A 16411-nucleotide genomic window follows, 5' to 3' on the forward strand; every position below is an offset into this window, starting at 1 on the left:
TTCATTAGTTTGTTGTTGGGCCTGTTTGTTTTCTTTAGATTATTGCACCATTAACAAAGTAAATTACACACACAATTGGGCTTTTAGCCCCAATAATAATATTTAGTCATCATTAAATAATTATTATTAGTTTTTCAAACTCAACAATCTCTCCATTAATGACAAATATTATAAAATAAATAATAGAAAGAAATGAGAAGAGTTTTAAGGAACTTTCCTTTGATGATACAATCTTTGATGTAAACTCTCTCTTTCTTTTATTCACTTGGCTCTTCCTAAATATTTGCATTCTTTAACCTGTGATCAATATAATATACATAGAAACAATGCCAAACATCTAAGAATCTATTTCAATCTGTTTTATACACTAAGTGAACTAGCCTAATCACTAGCAAGTATTTACAGGGCTATTAATCCAAAAACAAAATCATCATTCAGCCTAAATTAATAGCAAATAATGAACATAAATAAAATTATCAATAAGAGCTATAGACCAATTAGAGAAACTATATTAGTACCATAAAAATAGTACCACAACCTGTCTAATTTATATCAAAACATTGCTATAATATCTAAACAGTGTTATAATTCACAACACAATTCATCACACAATTCATTCACTACCTTTTTGTTATCAAGGAGAGTTAGTAATCCCTGCACAAAATGTTAAGTGTCCAAATTGCAAATCAAAAGCACAAACAGTTCAGAGTAAATAGTATTTTATAGTTATCCAGAAAATTGAAAGTATTAAAAATATTCAAAGACCAGAAATTTCACAATAGAAAAATAGTGTTTTAGAAAGCAGCAACATTAAATAGGAGCTAGGCATTGGATCTTTCATCCTCAATTCCCATAAGATCTTCTTCTTGTTCAAACATCACCTGCTCATCTTCCAAAGAATCTATGTACTTTAAAAGTACTTCAACTCGGCTTTGAGACTTTCGTAAGGAATTCTCATTTTGTATAGCTAGTTTCTTAGCTTGTTGGCTGGTACACGAAATTGTGATCGCACACTTTTCACACAACTCCGTGCAGCTGACCAGCAAGTGCACTGGGTCGTCCAAGTAATACCTTACGTGAGTAAGGGTCGATCCCACAGAGATTGTCGGCTTGAAGCAAGCTATGGTCATCTTGTAAGTCTCAGTCAGGCGGATTCAAATGGTTATGGAGATTTGATAATTAAAAGATAAATAAAACGTAAAATAGGATAGAGATACTTATGCAATTTATTGTTAGGAATTTCAGATAAGTGTATGGAGATGCTTTGTTCCTCCTGAACCTCTGCTTTCCCATTGCCTTCATCCAATCATTCATACTCCTTTCTATGGCAAGCTGTATGTTGGGGGATCACCATTGTCAATGGCTACCATCCGTCCTTTCAATGAAAATGGTCCAAATGCACTGTCACCGCACGGCTAATCATCTGTCGGTCCTCACTCATGTTGGAATAGGATTTATTGATCCTTTTGTGTCTATCACTCCGTCTAATACTCGCGAGTTTGAAGCTCGTCACAGTCATCCCATCCCAGATCCTACCCGGAATACCACAGACAAGGTTTAGACTTTTCGGATCTCAAGAATGCTGCCAATTGATTCTAGCTTACCACGAAGACTCTGATCTCACGGAATGGAAGGCTCTGTTGTCAAGAGAGGCAACCATGCATCGTGAACCAGGAGGCCAAGAGATACACACTAAAGCTCTCGCAGATAGAACGGATGTGGTTGTCAGGCACGCGTTCATAAGGGAGGATGATGATGAGTGTCACGGATCATCACATCCATCAGGTTGAAGTATGAGTGAATATCTTAGAACAAGAATAAGCATGAATTGAATAGAAAAACAATAGTACTTCGTATTGATTTATGAGGAACAGCAGAGCTCCACACCTTAATCTATGAGGTGTAGAAACTCCACTGTTGAAAATACATAAGAACAAGGTCTAGGCATGGCCGTGAGGCCAGCCTCAAATGTCTAAAGACTAAACGTCCAAAAGATAAAAATACAATAGTAAAAGGTCCTATTTATAGAGAACTAGTAGCCTAGGGTTTACAGAAATGAGTAAATGATGCAAATATCCACTTCTGGGGCCCACTTGGTGTATGCTTGGGTTGAGCATTGAAGCTTTTTCGTGCTTGGGCTGTTCCTAGAGTTAAACGCCAGCTTTGGTGCCAGTTTGGGCGTTTAACTCCAATTCTGGTTCTAGTTTGGGCGTTTTACGCCAGAATTTTTTTGCTGACTTGGAACGCTAGTTTGGGCCATCTAATTTCGAGCAAAGTATGGACTATTATATATTTCTGGAAAGCCCAGTATGTCTACTTTCCAACGCAATTGAGAGCGTGCCAATAAGAGTTCTGTAGCTCTAGAAAACTCACTTTGAGTGCAGGGAGGTTAGAATCCAACAGCATCTGCAGTCCTTTTTCAGCCTTTGAATTAGATTTTTGCTCAGGTCCCTCAATTTCAGCCAGAAAATACCTGAAATCATAGAAAAACACACAAACTCATAGTAAAGTCCAGAAATCTGATTTTTAATTAAAAACTAATAAAAACATAATAAAAATTAACTAAAACATGCTAAAAACTACCTAAAAATAATGCCAAAAAGCGTATAAATTATCCGCTCATCACAACACCAAACTTAAATTGTTGCTTGTCCCAAAGCAACTAAAAACAAAATAGGATAAAAAGAAGAGAATATACAATAAATTCCAAAAACATCTATGAAGATCAGTTTTAATTAGATGAGCGGGGCTAGTAGCTTTTTGCTTCTGAACAGTCTTGGCATCTCACTTTATCTCTTTGAAGTTCAGAATGATTGACATCTATAGGAACTCAGAATTCAGATAGTGTTATTGATTCTCCCAGTACAGTATGTTGATTCTTGAACACAGCTACTTTATGAGTCTTGGCCGTGACCTTAAGCATTTTGTTTTCTAGTATTACCACCGGATACATAAATGCCACAGACGCATAACTGGGTTAACCTTTTCAGATTGTGACTCAGCTTTGCTAAAGTCCCCAATTAGAGGTGTCCAGAGCTCTTAAGCACACTCTTTTTGCTTTGGACCACGACTTTAACCGCTCAGTCTCAAGCTTTTCACTTGACACCTTCACGCCACAAGCACATGGTTAGGAACAGCTTGATTTAGCCGCTTAGGCCAGGATCTTATTCCTGTGGGCCCTCCTATCCAATAATGCTCAAAGCCTTGGGTCCTTTTTACCCTTGCCTTTTGGTTTAAAGGGCTATTGGCTTTTTCTACTTGCTTTTTCTTTTTCTTTTATTTTTTCTTTTTCGCCTTTTTTTCTCACAAGCTTTACTTTTCACTGCTTTTTCTTGCTTCAAGAATCAATTTTATGATTTTTCAGATCATCAATAATATTTCTCCTTTTTCATTATTCTTTTAAGAGCCAACAATTCTAACATTCATAAACTTCACTATAAAAAATATGCACTGTTCAAGCATTCATTCAGAAAACAAAAAGTATTGCCACCACATCAAAATAATTAAACTATTTTAAAATTCAAAATTCATGTACTTCTTGTTCTTTTGCAATTAAGACATTTTTCATTTAAGAAAGGTGAAGGATTCATAGGACATTCATAGCTTTAAGGCATAGACACTTAGACACTAGTGATCATGTAATAAGACACAAACATAAATAAAACATAAAGCATAATTTTCGAAAAACAGAAAAATAAGAGCAAAGAAATTAAAGAACGGGTCCACCTTAGTGATGGCGGCTTGTTCTTCCTCTTGAAGATCTTATGGAGTGCTTGAGCTCTTCAATATCTCTTCCTTGCCTTTGTTGCTCCTCCCTCATAACTCTTTGGTCTTCTCTAATTTCATGGAGGAGGATGGAATGCTCTTGGTTCTCCACCCTTAGTTGTCCCATATTGGAACTTAATTCTCCTAGGGAGGTGTTAATTTTCTCCCAATAGTTTTGTGGAGGAAAGTGCATCCCTTGAGGGGTTTTTGGGGAAGAGGTATTGAGGTGATTGGTCGATGGTGGGTGGGGAAGAGTGTTATGGAAAGGTGTGAAGAGGAGAGAAGAAGAGAGAGAGAGTTGAGGTAGGTGGGGATCCTGTGGGGTCCACAGATCTTGAGGTGTCAAGGATTTCTCATCCCTGCACCATGTTGGCGTGTAAATGCCCCTTTGAGTGCCAATCCTGGCATTAAACGCCAGGTTGCTGCCCATTTCTGGCGTTTAACGCCAGCTTTTCTTCCATTTCTGGTGTTAAACGCCAGCTTTTCTCCCTTTTCTGGCGTTAAACGCCAGCTTTGTGCCCCTTTCTGGCGTTAAACGCCAGTCTGATGCCCTTTTCTGGCGTTAAAAGCCCAGAATAGTGCCAGACTGGGCGTTTAACGCCCATTCTGCTACCTTTACTGGCGTTTAAACGCCAGTAAGCTCATCCTATTTTTAATGTTGTTTTTCATTCTGTTTTTTATTTTTCTAGTTGTTTTTGTGACTCCACATGATCATCAACCTAAGAAAAACATAAAATAACAATGGAAAATAAATAAATATAATTAAATAACATTGGGTTGCCTTCCAATAAGTGCTTCTTTAATGTTAATAGCTTGACAATGAGCTCTCATGGAGCTTCACAGATATTCAGAGCAAGGTTGGGGCCTCCCAACACCAAACTTAGAAGTTGAATGTGGGGGCTCTGTTTGACTCTGTATTGAGAAAAGATTTTCATGCTTCTTCTCAATGTGTGCAGAAGGAGATCCTTGAGCTTTAAACACAAGGTAGTCCTTATTCACTTGAAGGACCAACTCTCCTCTGTCAACATCAATCACAGTTTTTGCTGTGGCTAGGAAGGGTCTGCCAAGGATGATGGATTCATCCCTATTCTTCCCAGTGTCTAGGATTATGAAGTCAGCAGGGATGTAAAGGCCTTTAACCTTCACCAAAACATCCTCTACAAGTCCATAAGCCTGTTTCCTTGAATTGTCTGCCATCTCTAGTGAGATTCTTGCAGCTTGCACATTAAGGATCCCTAGTTTCTCTATTACAGAGAGGGGCATGAGGTTTATACTTGACCCCAGGTCACACAGAGCCTTCTCAAAGGTCATTGTGCCTATGGTGCGAGGTATTGAGAACTTTTTGGGATCTGGTTTCTTCTGAGGTAATGTCTGCCTAGTCAAGTCATCCAGTTCTTTGGTGAGCAAGGGGGGTTCATCCTCCCAAGTCTCATTACCGAATAACTTGGCATATAGATTCATGATTGCTCCAAGGTACTTAGCAACTTGCTCTTCAGTAATATCTTCATCCTCTTCAGAGGAAGAATACTCATAAGAGCTCATGAATGGCAGAAGTAGGTTCAATGGAATCTCTATGGTCTCTGTATGAGCCTCAGATTCCCATGGTTCCTCAAAGAGAAATTTCTTTTCATTCAGAGGATGTCCCATGAGGTTTCTCTAACTGAGAATCACGTCCTCCTCACTCTCTCCAGGTTTGGCCATGTTGGTCATGGTTATGGCCTTGCACTCTCTCTTGGGATTTTCTTCTGTATTGCTTGGGAGAGTGCTAGGAGGAGTTTCAGTGATTCTCTTACTCAGATGACCCACTTGTGCCTCCAAATTTCTAATGGAGGATCTTGTTTCATTCATGAAACTTAGTGTGGTCTTAGATAGATCAGAGACTATTGTTGCTAAGCTAGAACGACTCTGCTTAGAGTGCTCTGTCTGTTGCTGAGAAGATGATGGAAAAGGTTTGTTATTGCTAAACCTATTTCTTCTACCATTATTGTTGTTGAAGCCTTGTTGAGGCTTCTATTGGTCCTTCCATGAGAGATTTGGATAATTTCTCCATGAAGGATTATAGGTGTTTTCATAGGGTTCTCCCATGTAATTCACCTCTTCCATTGTTGGGTTCTCAGGATCATAAGCTTCTTCTTCAGATGAAGCTTCTTTAGTACTTCCTGTTATTGCTTGCATTCCAGACAGACTCTAAGAAATCATATTGACCTGTTGAGTCAATATTTTATTTTGAGCCAATATGGCCTTCAGAGTGTCAATTTCAAGAACTCATTTCTTCTGAGTTGTCCCATTATTCCCAGGATTTCTTTCAGAAGTGTACATGAATTGGTTATTTACAACCATTTCAATGAGTTCCTGGGCTTCTTCAGGTGTCTTCTTCAGATGAAGAGATCCACCTGCAGAGTTGTCCAATGACATCTTGGACAGTTCAGACAGACCATCATAGAATATGCATATGATGCTCCATTCTAAAAGTATGCTAGAAGGACACCTTCTGATCAATTGCTTGTATCTTTCCCAAGCTTCATAGAGGGATTCGCCTTCCTTCTGTCTGAAGGTCTGGACTTCCACTCTAAGCTTACTCAATTTTTGATGTGGAAAGAACTTTGCCAAGAAGGCATTGACCAACTTTTCCCAAGAGTTCAGGCTTTCTTTAGGTTGTGAGTTCAACCATGTCCTAACTCTATCTCTTATAGCAAAAGGGAAGAGCATAAGTCTGTAGACCTCAGGGTCAACCCTATGGGTCCTAACAGTGTCACAGATTTGCAAGAATTCAGCTAAAAACTGATGAGGATCTTCTAATAGAAGTCTATGATACTTGCAGTTCTGCTGCATTAGAGAAACTAATTGAGGCTTAAGCTCAAAGTTGTTTGCTCCAATGGCAGGAATAGAGATGCTTCTCCCACAAAAGTCAGAAGAAGGTGCAATGAAGTCACCAAGCATCTTTCTTGCATTATTGGCATTGTTGTCATTTTTGGCTGCCATGTCTTCTTCTTTTTTGAAACTTTCTGTTAGGTCCTCTGCAGAGAGTTGTGCTTTAGCTTCTCTTAGCTTTCTCTTCAAGGTCCTTTCAGGTTCAGGATCAGCTTCAACAAGGATGCCTTTGTCTTTGCTCCTGCTCATATGAAAGAGAAGAGAACAAGAAAGTATAGAATCCTCTATGTCACAGTATAGAGATTCCTTGAGGTGTCAGAGGAAAAGAAGAATAGAAGGAGGAGGTAGAGAGTAGAATTCGAACTTATATATAGAGAGAGAGTCCGAATTGCTAATAGAGGAGGAGTGTTAGTCCTTAAATAGAAGGAGGTGAGAAAGGGGAAAATTTTTGAAAACAAATTTTTGAATAAAATAAAAAAAATTTAAAATTATTAAAAAGAATTTTGAAAAAGTGGTTGATGGTTTTCGAACATTAAAAGTGAGAAAGTAGTTAAGTGATTTTGAAAAAGATTTTGAAATTAGCAATAAAAAATATATGATTGAAAATTATTTTGAAAAAGATGTGATTGAGAAGATATGATTGAAAAACAATTTAACAAGATTTGATTTTAAAATTAATGACTTGGCTAACAAGAAATTTAAAAGATATGATTCTAAAATTCAAATATTGAACTTTTTTTTTAACAAGATAGTAACAACTTGAAATTTTTGAATCAAATCATTAATTGTTAGCAAGGATTTTCGAAAATAGTGAGAGAAAAATGGAAAAGATTTGATTTTGAAAAAGATATGATTGAAAAGATATGATTTGAAAAAGATTTGAATTAAAAACTAACTTACCTCCTTTGTATTGTCCTGGCGTTAAACGCCCAGAATGGTATCCATTCTGGCGTTTAACGCCCAAAATACTACCCTTTTGGGCATTTAACACCCAGCCAGGCACCCTAGCTGGTGTTTAAATGCCAGATTTCCTTCCTCACTGGGCGTTTTGAACGCCCAGCTTTTTCTCTGTAATTCCTCTGCTGTAGGTTCTGAATCTTCAATTCTCTGTATTATTGACTTGAAAAGACATAATTTTGACGAATTTTTTGAATTTTTAATAATGAGAAACAACAAAATGAAACTAATCATGGTAAATTAAGATCAAATAAACAATGCATGCAAGACGCCAAACTTAGAATTTTTCATATTAAAGACACTAACAAATTGAGAATGCACATGAGAAACAACAAAAAAAAACACAAAACAAGAGAATTTAAAGATGAGACCCAAGAAAATACTCAAGAACATCTTGAAGATCAATGAAGGACATAATGCATATATTCGAAAAATGCAAGGAAATTAAAGACATGCAATTGACACTAAACTTAAAAATTAACACTAAACTCAAACAAGAAACACAAAATCTTTTTGGTTTTTACGATTTTACTAAATATTTTTGTATTTTTCAAAAATTATTTGGAAAAAGAAAATAAGGAATTCAAAATTCTTAATGAGAATTCCAGGAATCATGCAATGTTAGTCTAAAACTCCGGTCCAGGAATTTGACATGGCTTACTAGCCAACCAAGCTTTCAGTGAAAGCTTCGGTCCAAAACACTAGACATGGCCAATGGCCAGCCAAGCTTTAGCAGATCAATACATTCAACAGCAGGATTGATAGAAATCAATAAGCTCTTGTGATGATAAGTTAAAACCTCGGTCCAAGAGATTAGACATAGCTTCACAGCCAGCCAGACTTCAACAGATCATCATGAAACTCTAGAATTCCTTCTTAATAATTTTGAAGAAAAATATATTATTTTTTTGAATTTTTTTCGAAATAAAAAAAATAAAAAGCTTAAACATAAAATAAAATTACCCAATCTAAGCAACAAGATGAACCGTCAATTGTCCAAACTCGAACAATCCCCGGCAACGGCGCCAAAAACTTGGTACACGAAATCGTGATCGCACCCTTTTCACACAACTCCGTGTAGCTGACTAGCAAGTGCACTGGGTCGTCCAAGTAATACCTTACGTGAGTAAGGGTCGATCCCACGGAGATTGTCGGCTTGAAGCAAGCTATGGTCATCTTGTAAGTCTCAGTCAGGCGGATTCAAATGGTTATGGAGATTTAATAATTAAAAGATAAATAAAACATAAAATAGGATAGAGATACTTATGCAATTCATTGGTAGGAATTTCAAATAAGTGTACGGAGATGCTTTGTTCCTCCAGAACCTCTGCTTTCCCATTGCCTTCATCCAATCATTCATACTCCTTTCTATGGCAAGCTGTATGTTGGGGGATCACCATTGTCAATGGCTACCGTCCGTCCTCTCAGTGAAAATGGTCCAAATGCGCTGTCACCGCACAGATAATCATCTGTCGGTCCTCACTCATGTTGGAATAGGATCCATTGATCCTTTTGCATCTGTCACTACGCCCAACACTCGCGAGATTGAAGCTCGTCACAGTCATCCCATCCCAGATCCTACTCGGAATACAACAAACAAGGTTTAGACTTTTCGGATCTCAAGAATTCTGCCAATTGATTCTAGCTTATTCCACGAAGACTTTGATCTCACGGAATGGAAGGCTCTGTTGTTAGGAGAGGCAACCATGCATCGTGAACCAGGAGGCCAAGAGATACACACTCAAGCTCTCGCAGATAGAACGGAGGTGGTTGTCAGGCACACGTTCATAAGGGAGGAGGACGATGAGTGTCATGTATCATCACATCCATCAGGTTGAAGTACGAGTAAATATCTTAGAACAAGAATAAGTGTGAATTGAATAGAAAAACAATAGTACTTCGCATTGATTTATGAGCAACAGCAGAGCTCCACACCTTAATCTATGAGGTGTAGAAACTCCACCATTGAAAATACATAAGAACAAGGTCTAGGCATGACCGTGAGTCCAGCCTCAAATGTCTAAAGACTAAACGTCCAAAAGATGAAAATACAATAGTAAAAGGTCCTATTTATAGAGAACTAGTAGCCTAGGGTTTACAGAAATGAGTAAATGATGCAAAAATCTACTTCTGGTGCCCACTTGGTGTGTGCTTGGGTTGAGCATTGAAGATTTTTCGTACTTGGGCTGTTCCCGGAGTTAAACGCCAGCTTTGGTGCCAGTTTGGGCGTTTAACTCCAATTCTGGTGCCAGTTTGGGCGTTTTACGCCAGAATTTTTATGCTGACTTGGAACGCTAGTTTGGGCCATCAAATCTCGTTCAAAGTATGGACTATTATATATTTATGGAAAGCCCAGGATGTCTACTTTCCAACGCATTTGAGAGCGTGCCAATAAGGGTTCTGTAGCTCCAGAAAATTCACTTCGAGTGCAGGGAGGTCAGAATCCAACAGCATCTGCAGTCCTTTTTCAGCCTCTGAATCAGATTTTTGCTCAGGTCCCTCAATTTCAACCAAAAAATACCTGAAATCACAAAAAAATACACAAACTCATAGTAAAGTCTAGAAATATGACTTTTAATTAAAAACTAATAAAAACATAAGAAAAATTAACTAAAACATACTAAAAACTACCTAAAAACAATGCCAAAAAGCGTATAAATTATCCGCTCATCATTGGTTTGAGTTGATAATTTGTTTTGTGAGGTTCACAAATTCCTGTAAGATGTCATTCACGATGCCATTAACCAAGTACTTGTGAGAGGATGATGTCATGACAGCTGATGGAGGAGGAATGCTTTCATCTTCTTCTTCTTTTATAACATTGTCATTGGCAACCTTATTTTCTTTTTTTTTTGATTGCTTGACTGCATCACCGCCCTTAAGAGATAAAATTTGGTTCTCTTGGATTTTATTATATAGATCAACACCAAAGTACTCAAAGATACAAGTCAAAAATATGCTATATGGTAAAGAAATATTTTTGTCACTTTTGATACAATTATACATATGGCGCATCATTAAATACGCAAAAGAAATTTCAGTTTTGTTGATGATTGCATAGAGAACTAAGGTGTTACAAAGAGTCACTCACTGATAATAACCACTTTGAGACATGAGAATATGGGTAATAATACAGTGTAGTTGGGTCTTGACAGGACCTAGGACTCGATGGTTGGGGGTGACACCATCCATGAGGGAAATATTTTCACATATGTTTACTAACATATCCTTGTGTGAAATACCTAGATTATTATCTCACTTTCCAAAAATGTAGCCATTGACGCCAGCATCATAATAACCAAGAGCTCCACCAATAAATCTTTTATTTAAATGAATTTCCAGACCTTTTACATATGAGTAAACAAATTCCTCATGATAGTACATATTAGCGTATAACTAAATCATGGTAAATAGATCTTCTGATGTTAAAGAGTTTTTTCTAATCCAAGTAAACAAAATTTTCAACAAAATCAATCCTTTTTTAGCCAGAGTATTTAAATCAATCACAAAAGTTGAACACAGGGGTCTTTTAGAATCATTGACTCTATGAAATTCAAAGTTCATGCTTGAAGAAAAATGAAGTGGATCATAGTAAGAATGAAGAAGGTTACCAAAATGGGATTTAAAACCTATAGGGTCAGGATTTGCAGGTTCTTTCACAGAGTTAAGGAAAGGTCTTCAGTTACCTTTTGAAGGACAACTAGACAGTGCAGAACATCCTTAAGGATGGGATGAGGAGCAAGGAGGTAGAGACATTGGAGGTTCTTCATCACCCATAGGTTTCTTTCCTTTTGCCCTAGAAGTTCTAGCTTTAGTTGGCGCCGAGGATGGACAATGAGAGGTGTTTTTGGTTTGTGTCATAGGTTCGGGAACAGGAGATGAGTGTGATGAAAAATGGGAGTAAATATAGATATGAGTGTGAGCTTGGCCCTTAGGAGGAGGATTTCATGGAGCACAATAGGTTCCTGTGCCTCTTCGAGTTGCAACCTTCTTTCTCATCTTCATGAAACCTAATGAATGCAGTTATAGGAGTGGTGGAGGTTGGAGAAGATGAGAAGTTTTCAAGAAGTAACTGCTATTAATGCTTTGAAAGTTTTTGAAAACACAAATAGTTATTTAAATAAAATAAAAGGGATTTTCAAAGATATTGATTTCGAAAGGATATGCAAGCAAGCAGTTTAAAAAGAGAAGTCAAGAATAAAATTTGAAAACCAGAATTTGATTTGACTCGTTGAGAAACCCTTAAAACAAATAATTTTTTATTTATGATCAAAACAAACAATGAGGCCCACATCATTGAATAGAACATCTTTCTTTTGGGCCCAATGGTGGTTTAAAGAAACGCAATGGTGTACCAAAGATTCATCTTTCACCCAAATTAAATAATTGTGCCAACACTCAGTCTGATATCCAGAAAACCTAGAAGGAGTCGTCATTTGTCCAGCTTTATCTCCTGTCGACCTGAGAGACAAAAATAACCAGAAAGCAACATCAAATTAATTCAGGAATTCAGATTCAACAATACCCAATGCTTTTCTCAGCTTGCAAAATCTATCTTCAGACAAAGGTTTAGTGAAAATGTCAGCAAGTTAATCCTTAGATTTTATAAATTGTATATCAATTGTACCCTATTTCACATGTTTCTTGATGGAGTAAAATGTCATTTCAATGTGCTTTGTTCTAGAGTACAAAACTAGATTTTTAGAAATGTTTATTGCACTCATATTGTCACAAAATAAAGGGATACTATTGACTTGTAATTTATAATCTGCAAGTTGTATTTTAAGCCATAACAACTGTGAACAACAAGAAGAAGCGGCTATATATTCAGCCTTGGCTGTGGATAATGCAACTGTAGCCTATTTCTTGATTGACCACATGTTTAGAGACTATCCAAGGAAGAAACAGATCCTAGACGTGCTTCTTCTATCAACCCAATCATCGGCAAAATTTGCATCACAATACCCTACTACAAAAAACTCATCAGACTTGGGATACCAAAGACCAAAATTAGCAGTGCTATTAATATATCTAATGATTCTTTTTACAACTGAAAGATGTAATTTTTTTTGTTGTGATTGGAATCTAGAACAGACTCTAACACTTTAAACAATATCCAGTCTAGAGGATGTTAGATACATAAGAGATTCGATCATTCCTCTGTACCTTATTTCATCCACATCTTTTCTGTTTTCATCCTTCTCAAGTTTAAAGTTTGGATGCATTGGTGTACTCATTGGTTTAGAATTTTCTAAACTAATTTTTTTACTAATTCTTTGGCATATTTACCTTGGTGCACAAAAATTCCACTAGAAATTTGTTTGATTTGGAGTCCTAGGAAGAATGTGAGCTCCCCCATCATACTCATATCAAACTCACTAGTCATTAAGTTTTCAAAATCAGCACATAAGACTTCATTAGCCGATCCAAACACAATGTCATCCACATAAACTTGAACAAGAATGAAATTATCATTAGATTTTTTAATAAAAAGACTTGTATTTGTGGTACCTCTTTGAAAACTATTTTTCAATAAGAAAGAGATAAATCTTCCATACCAAACTCTAGGAGCTTGTTGATGAGCAGATAATTTATACCCTTTTTGGCATTGTTTTTACATAGTTTTTAGTATGTTTTAGTTACTTTTTATTATATTTTTATTAGTTTTTATGCAAAAATCAAATTTCTGGACTTTACTATGAGTTTGTGTGTTTTTCTGTGATTTCAGGTATTTTCTGGCTAAAATTGAGGGACCTGAGCAAAAATCTGATTCAGAGGCTGAGAAAGGACTGCAGATGCTGTTGGATTCTGACCCTCCTGCACTCGAAGTGGATTTTCTGGAGCTACAGAAGCCAAATTGGCGCGCTCTCACTTGCGTTGGAAAGTAGACATCTTGGGCTTTTCAGCAATATATAATAGTCCATATTTTCTCGATATTTGATGGACCAAACTGGCACTAAAAGCCAGCCAAAAACTTTCTAGCATAAAACGCAAGAACTGGCACCAAAACTGGAGTTAAACACCCAAACTGGCACCCAAGCTGGCGTTTAACTCCAAGAATGGCCTATGCACGTGAAAGCTTCAATGCTCAGCCCAAGAACACACCAAGTGGGCCCCGGAAGTGGATTTCTACACTATCTGCACTTAGTTACTTATTTTCTGTAAACCCTAGTAACTAGTTTAGTATAAATAGCACTTTTTACTATTGTATTCGAATCTTTTTATCATCCTTTGTCTACCCTAAGACTTTGTACACTTGGAACCTCTTTGGGAGGCTGGCCATTTGGCCATGCCTAGACCTTTTTCACTTATGTATTTTCTACGGCGGAGTTTTTACACCTCATAGATTAAGGTGTGGAGCTCTGCTGTTCTTCATGAATTAATGCAAGTACTATTGTTTTTCCTTCAATTCACGCCTACTTCTTCTCTAAGATATACTCTTGTACTTAATTCAGTTAAGTCAGAATAAAGGGGTGACCCGTGACAATCACCCACTATCTTCGTTACTCGCTTAGCCAAGATCCGTATGCCTGACAACCAGAAACGGTCTACATGATGTTCAACGTAGTCATTGGATGACAGCCGGAGTATATTCTCTTGGGTATCTAATACACTGACCGAGTCCGTCAGATTCGTATCTTCGTGGTATAGGCTAGAACCATTGGCAGCATTCCTGAGATCCGAAAAGTTTAAACCTTGTCTGTGGTATTCCGAGTAGGATCTGGGAAGGGATGACTGTGACGAGCTTCAAACTTGCGAATGTTGGGCACAGTGACAATGTGCAAAAGGATAGAGAGTTCCTATTCCGATGCTAGCGAGATCGGACAGATGATTAGCCGTGTGGTAGCTGTACATGGTATTTTTCATCTGAGACGAGAAATCCGACAGTTGATTAGCCGTACAGAGATCATACCTAGTATTTTTCATCCGAGAGGATCATACAACTTGCCATGGAAGGGAGCACGCATGATTGGAAGAAGACAATAGGAAAGCAGAGGTTCAGAAGCAACAAAGCATCTCCAAACGCTTATCTGAAATTCCCACCAATGAATTACATAAGTATCTTTATTTTATTTTATGGTTTAATTATCTTTTAATTATCAGAACCTCATAACCATTTGAATCCGCTTGACTAAGATTTACCGGATGACCATAGCTTGCTTCAAGCCGACAATCTCTGTGGGACGACCCTTACTCACGTAAAGTATTACTTGGACGACCCAGTGCACTTGCTGGTTAGTTGTGCGGAGTTGTGAAAAGTGTGATCACAATTTCGTGCACCAAGTTTTTGGCGCCGTTGCCGGGGATTGTTCGAGTTTGAACAACTGATGGTTCATCTTGTTACTTAGATTGGGTAATTTTATTTTATGTTTAAGTTTTTTAATTTTATTTTCGAAAAAAAAATTTAAATATTTAGTTTTCAAAAAAATCATTCAAAAATTTTTAAGAATGAATTCTAGAGCTTCATGAGATATGTTGAAGCCTGGCTGGCTGTTAAGCCATGTCTAATCTTTTGGATTGAGGTTTCCACTTTCCATTGTAGAAAGGACATGCTTGTATGTGTTATGTTAAAGTTTGGCTGGCCATTTGGCCATGTCAAATTCTTTTGAACCGGAGCTTTAGAATAACACTGCATGAGCCTTTGGACTCTCATTTAAAATTCTGTGCTAAAGCTTGGCTGGCCATTTGGCCATGTCTAATTCTGTTGGACCGAAACTTTAGACTAACATTGCATGAATCCTGGGATTCTTATTAAAAATTTTGAATTTCTTTTTTTTTCCAAACATAATTTTCGAAAAATACAAAAAAATTTAATAAAATCATAAAAACCAAAAAATTTTTTGTGTTTCTTGTTTGAGTCTAGTGTCAAATTTTAAGTTTGGTATCAATTGCATGTTTTAATTCTTCTTTAATTTTCGAAAATATATGCATTGTGTTCTTCATTGATCTTCAAGTTGTTCTTGATGATTTTCCTTGTTTGATATTTAAATTTTCTTGTTTTGTGTCTTTTCTTGTTTTTCTTGTGCATTTTCGAATTCATTGTGTTTAAAAGTAAAAAATTTTTAAGTTTGGTGTCTTGCATGTCTTTCTTTTCTTAAAAATTTTCAAAATTATGTTCTTGATGTTCATCATGATCATGATCTTCAAAGTGTTCTTGGTGTTCATCTTGACGTTTAAAGTGTTCTTGCATGCATTATTTGTTTTGATCTTAAATTTTTATGTCATGTGTCATTTTGTTGTTTTTCTCTTTCTTCATTAACTCAAAAAAATTAAAAATAATATCTTTTCCTTATTTTACTCATAAATTTCGAAACTTTGGTTTGACTTAGTCAAAGATTTTTAAAATTTAGTTGTTTCTTATTAGTCAAGTCAAAATTTCAATTTAAAAATTCTATCTTTTCAAATCTTTTTCAAAATCAAATCTTTTTCATTTTTCTTTTAACATTTTCGAATTCTTTCTTAAAATTTTTCAAAATATTTTTCATTTTCCTTTAATGTTTTCGAAAATCTTTAAACAAATTTTCAAAATCTTTTTCTTAATTTTATTTCATAATTTTTGAAATCTTTGCTAGCATTTAATGTTTTGATTCAAAAAAATTTCAAGTTTGTTACTTTCCTATTAAGAAAGGTTCAATCTTTGAATTCTAGAATTAGTTTCTTGTTAGTCAAGTCATCAACTTTAATTTTAAAAATCAAATATTTTTTATTTCTTTTTCAAAATAAATTTCAATCATATCTTTTTCAAAATTTAATTTCAAAATCTTTTTCTCACTTCTTATCTTTTCAAAATTTATTTTCAAATCTTTTTCAATTAACT

General features: G+C 36.3%; 1 non-coding gene across 1 annotated transcript; it reads left to right on the forward strand.

Annotated features, from left to right (window-relative positions):
- Nucleotides 1–6238: 6238 nt before the first annotated feature.
- LOC148547922 (small nucleolar RNA R71) lies at nucleotides 6239–6342 on the forward strand. Its single transcript, XR_015897913.1, has one exon. It is a non-coding gene; the product is annotated as a small nucleolar RNA R71 (small nucleolar RNA).
- The last annotated feature ends 10069 nt before the right edge of the window (nucleotides 6343–16411 follow it).

The sequence above is a fragment of the Arachis ipaensis genome, chromosome B8, assembly GCF_059453495.1.
Source record: "Arachis ipaensis isolate K30076 ecotype BB chromosome B8, ASM5945349v1, whole genome shotgun sequence".
In the NCBI taxonomy this organism is placed as follows: domain Eukaryota; kingdom Viridiplantae; phylum Streptophyta; class Magnoliopsida; order Fabales; family Fabaceae; genus Arachis; species Arachis ipaensis.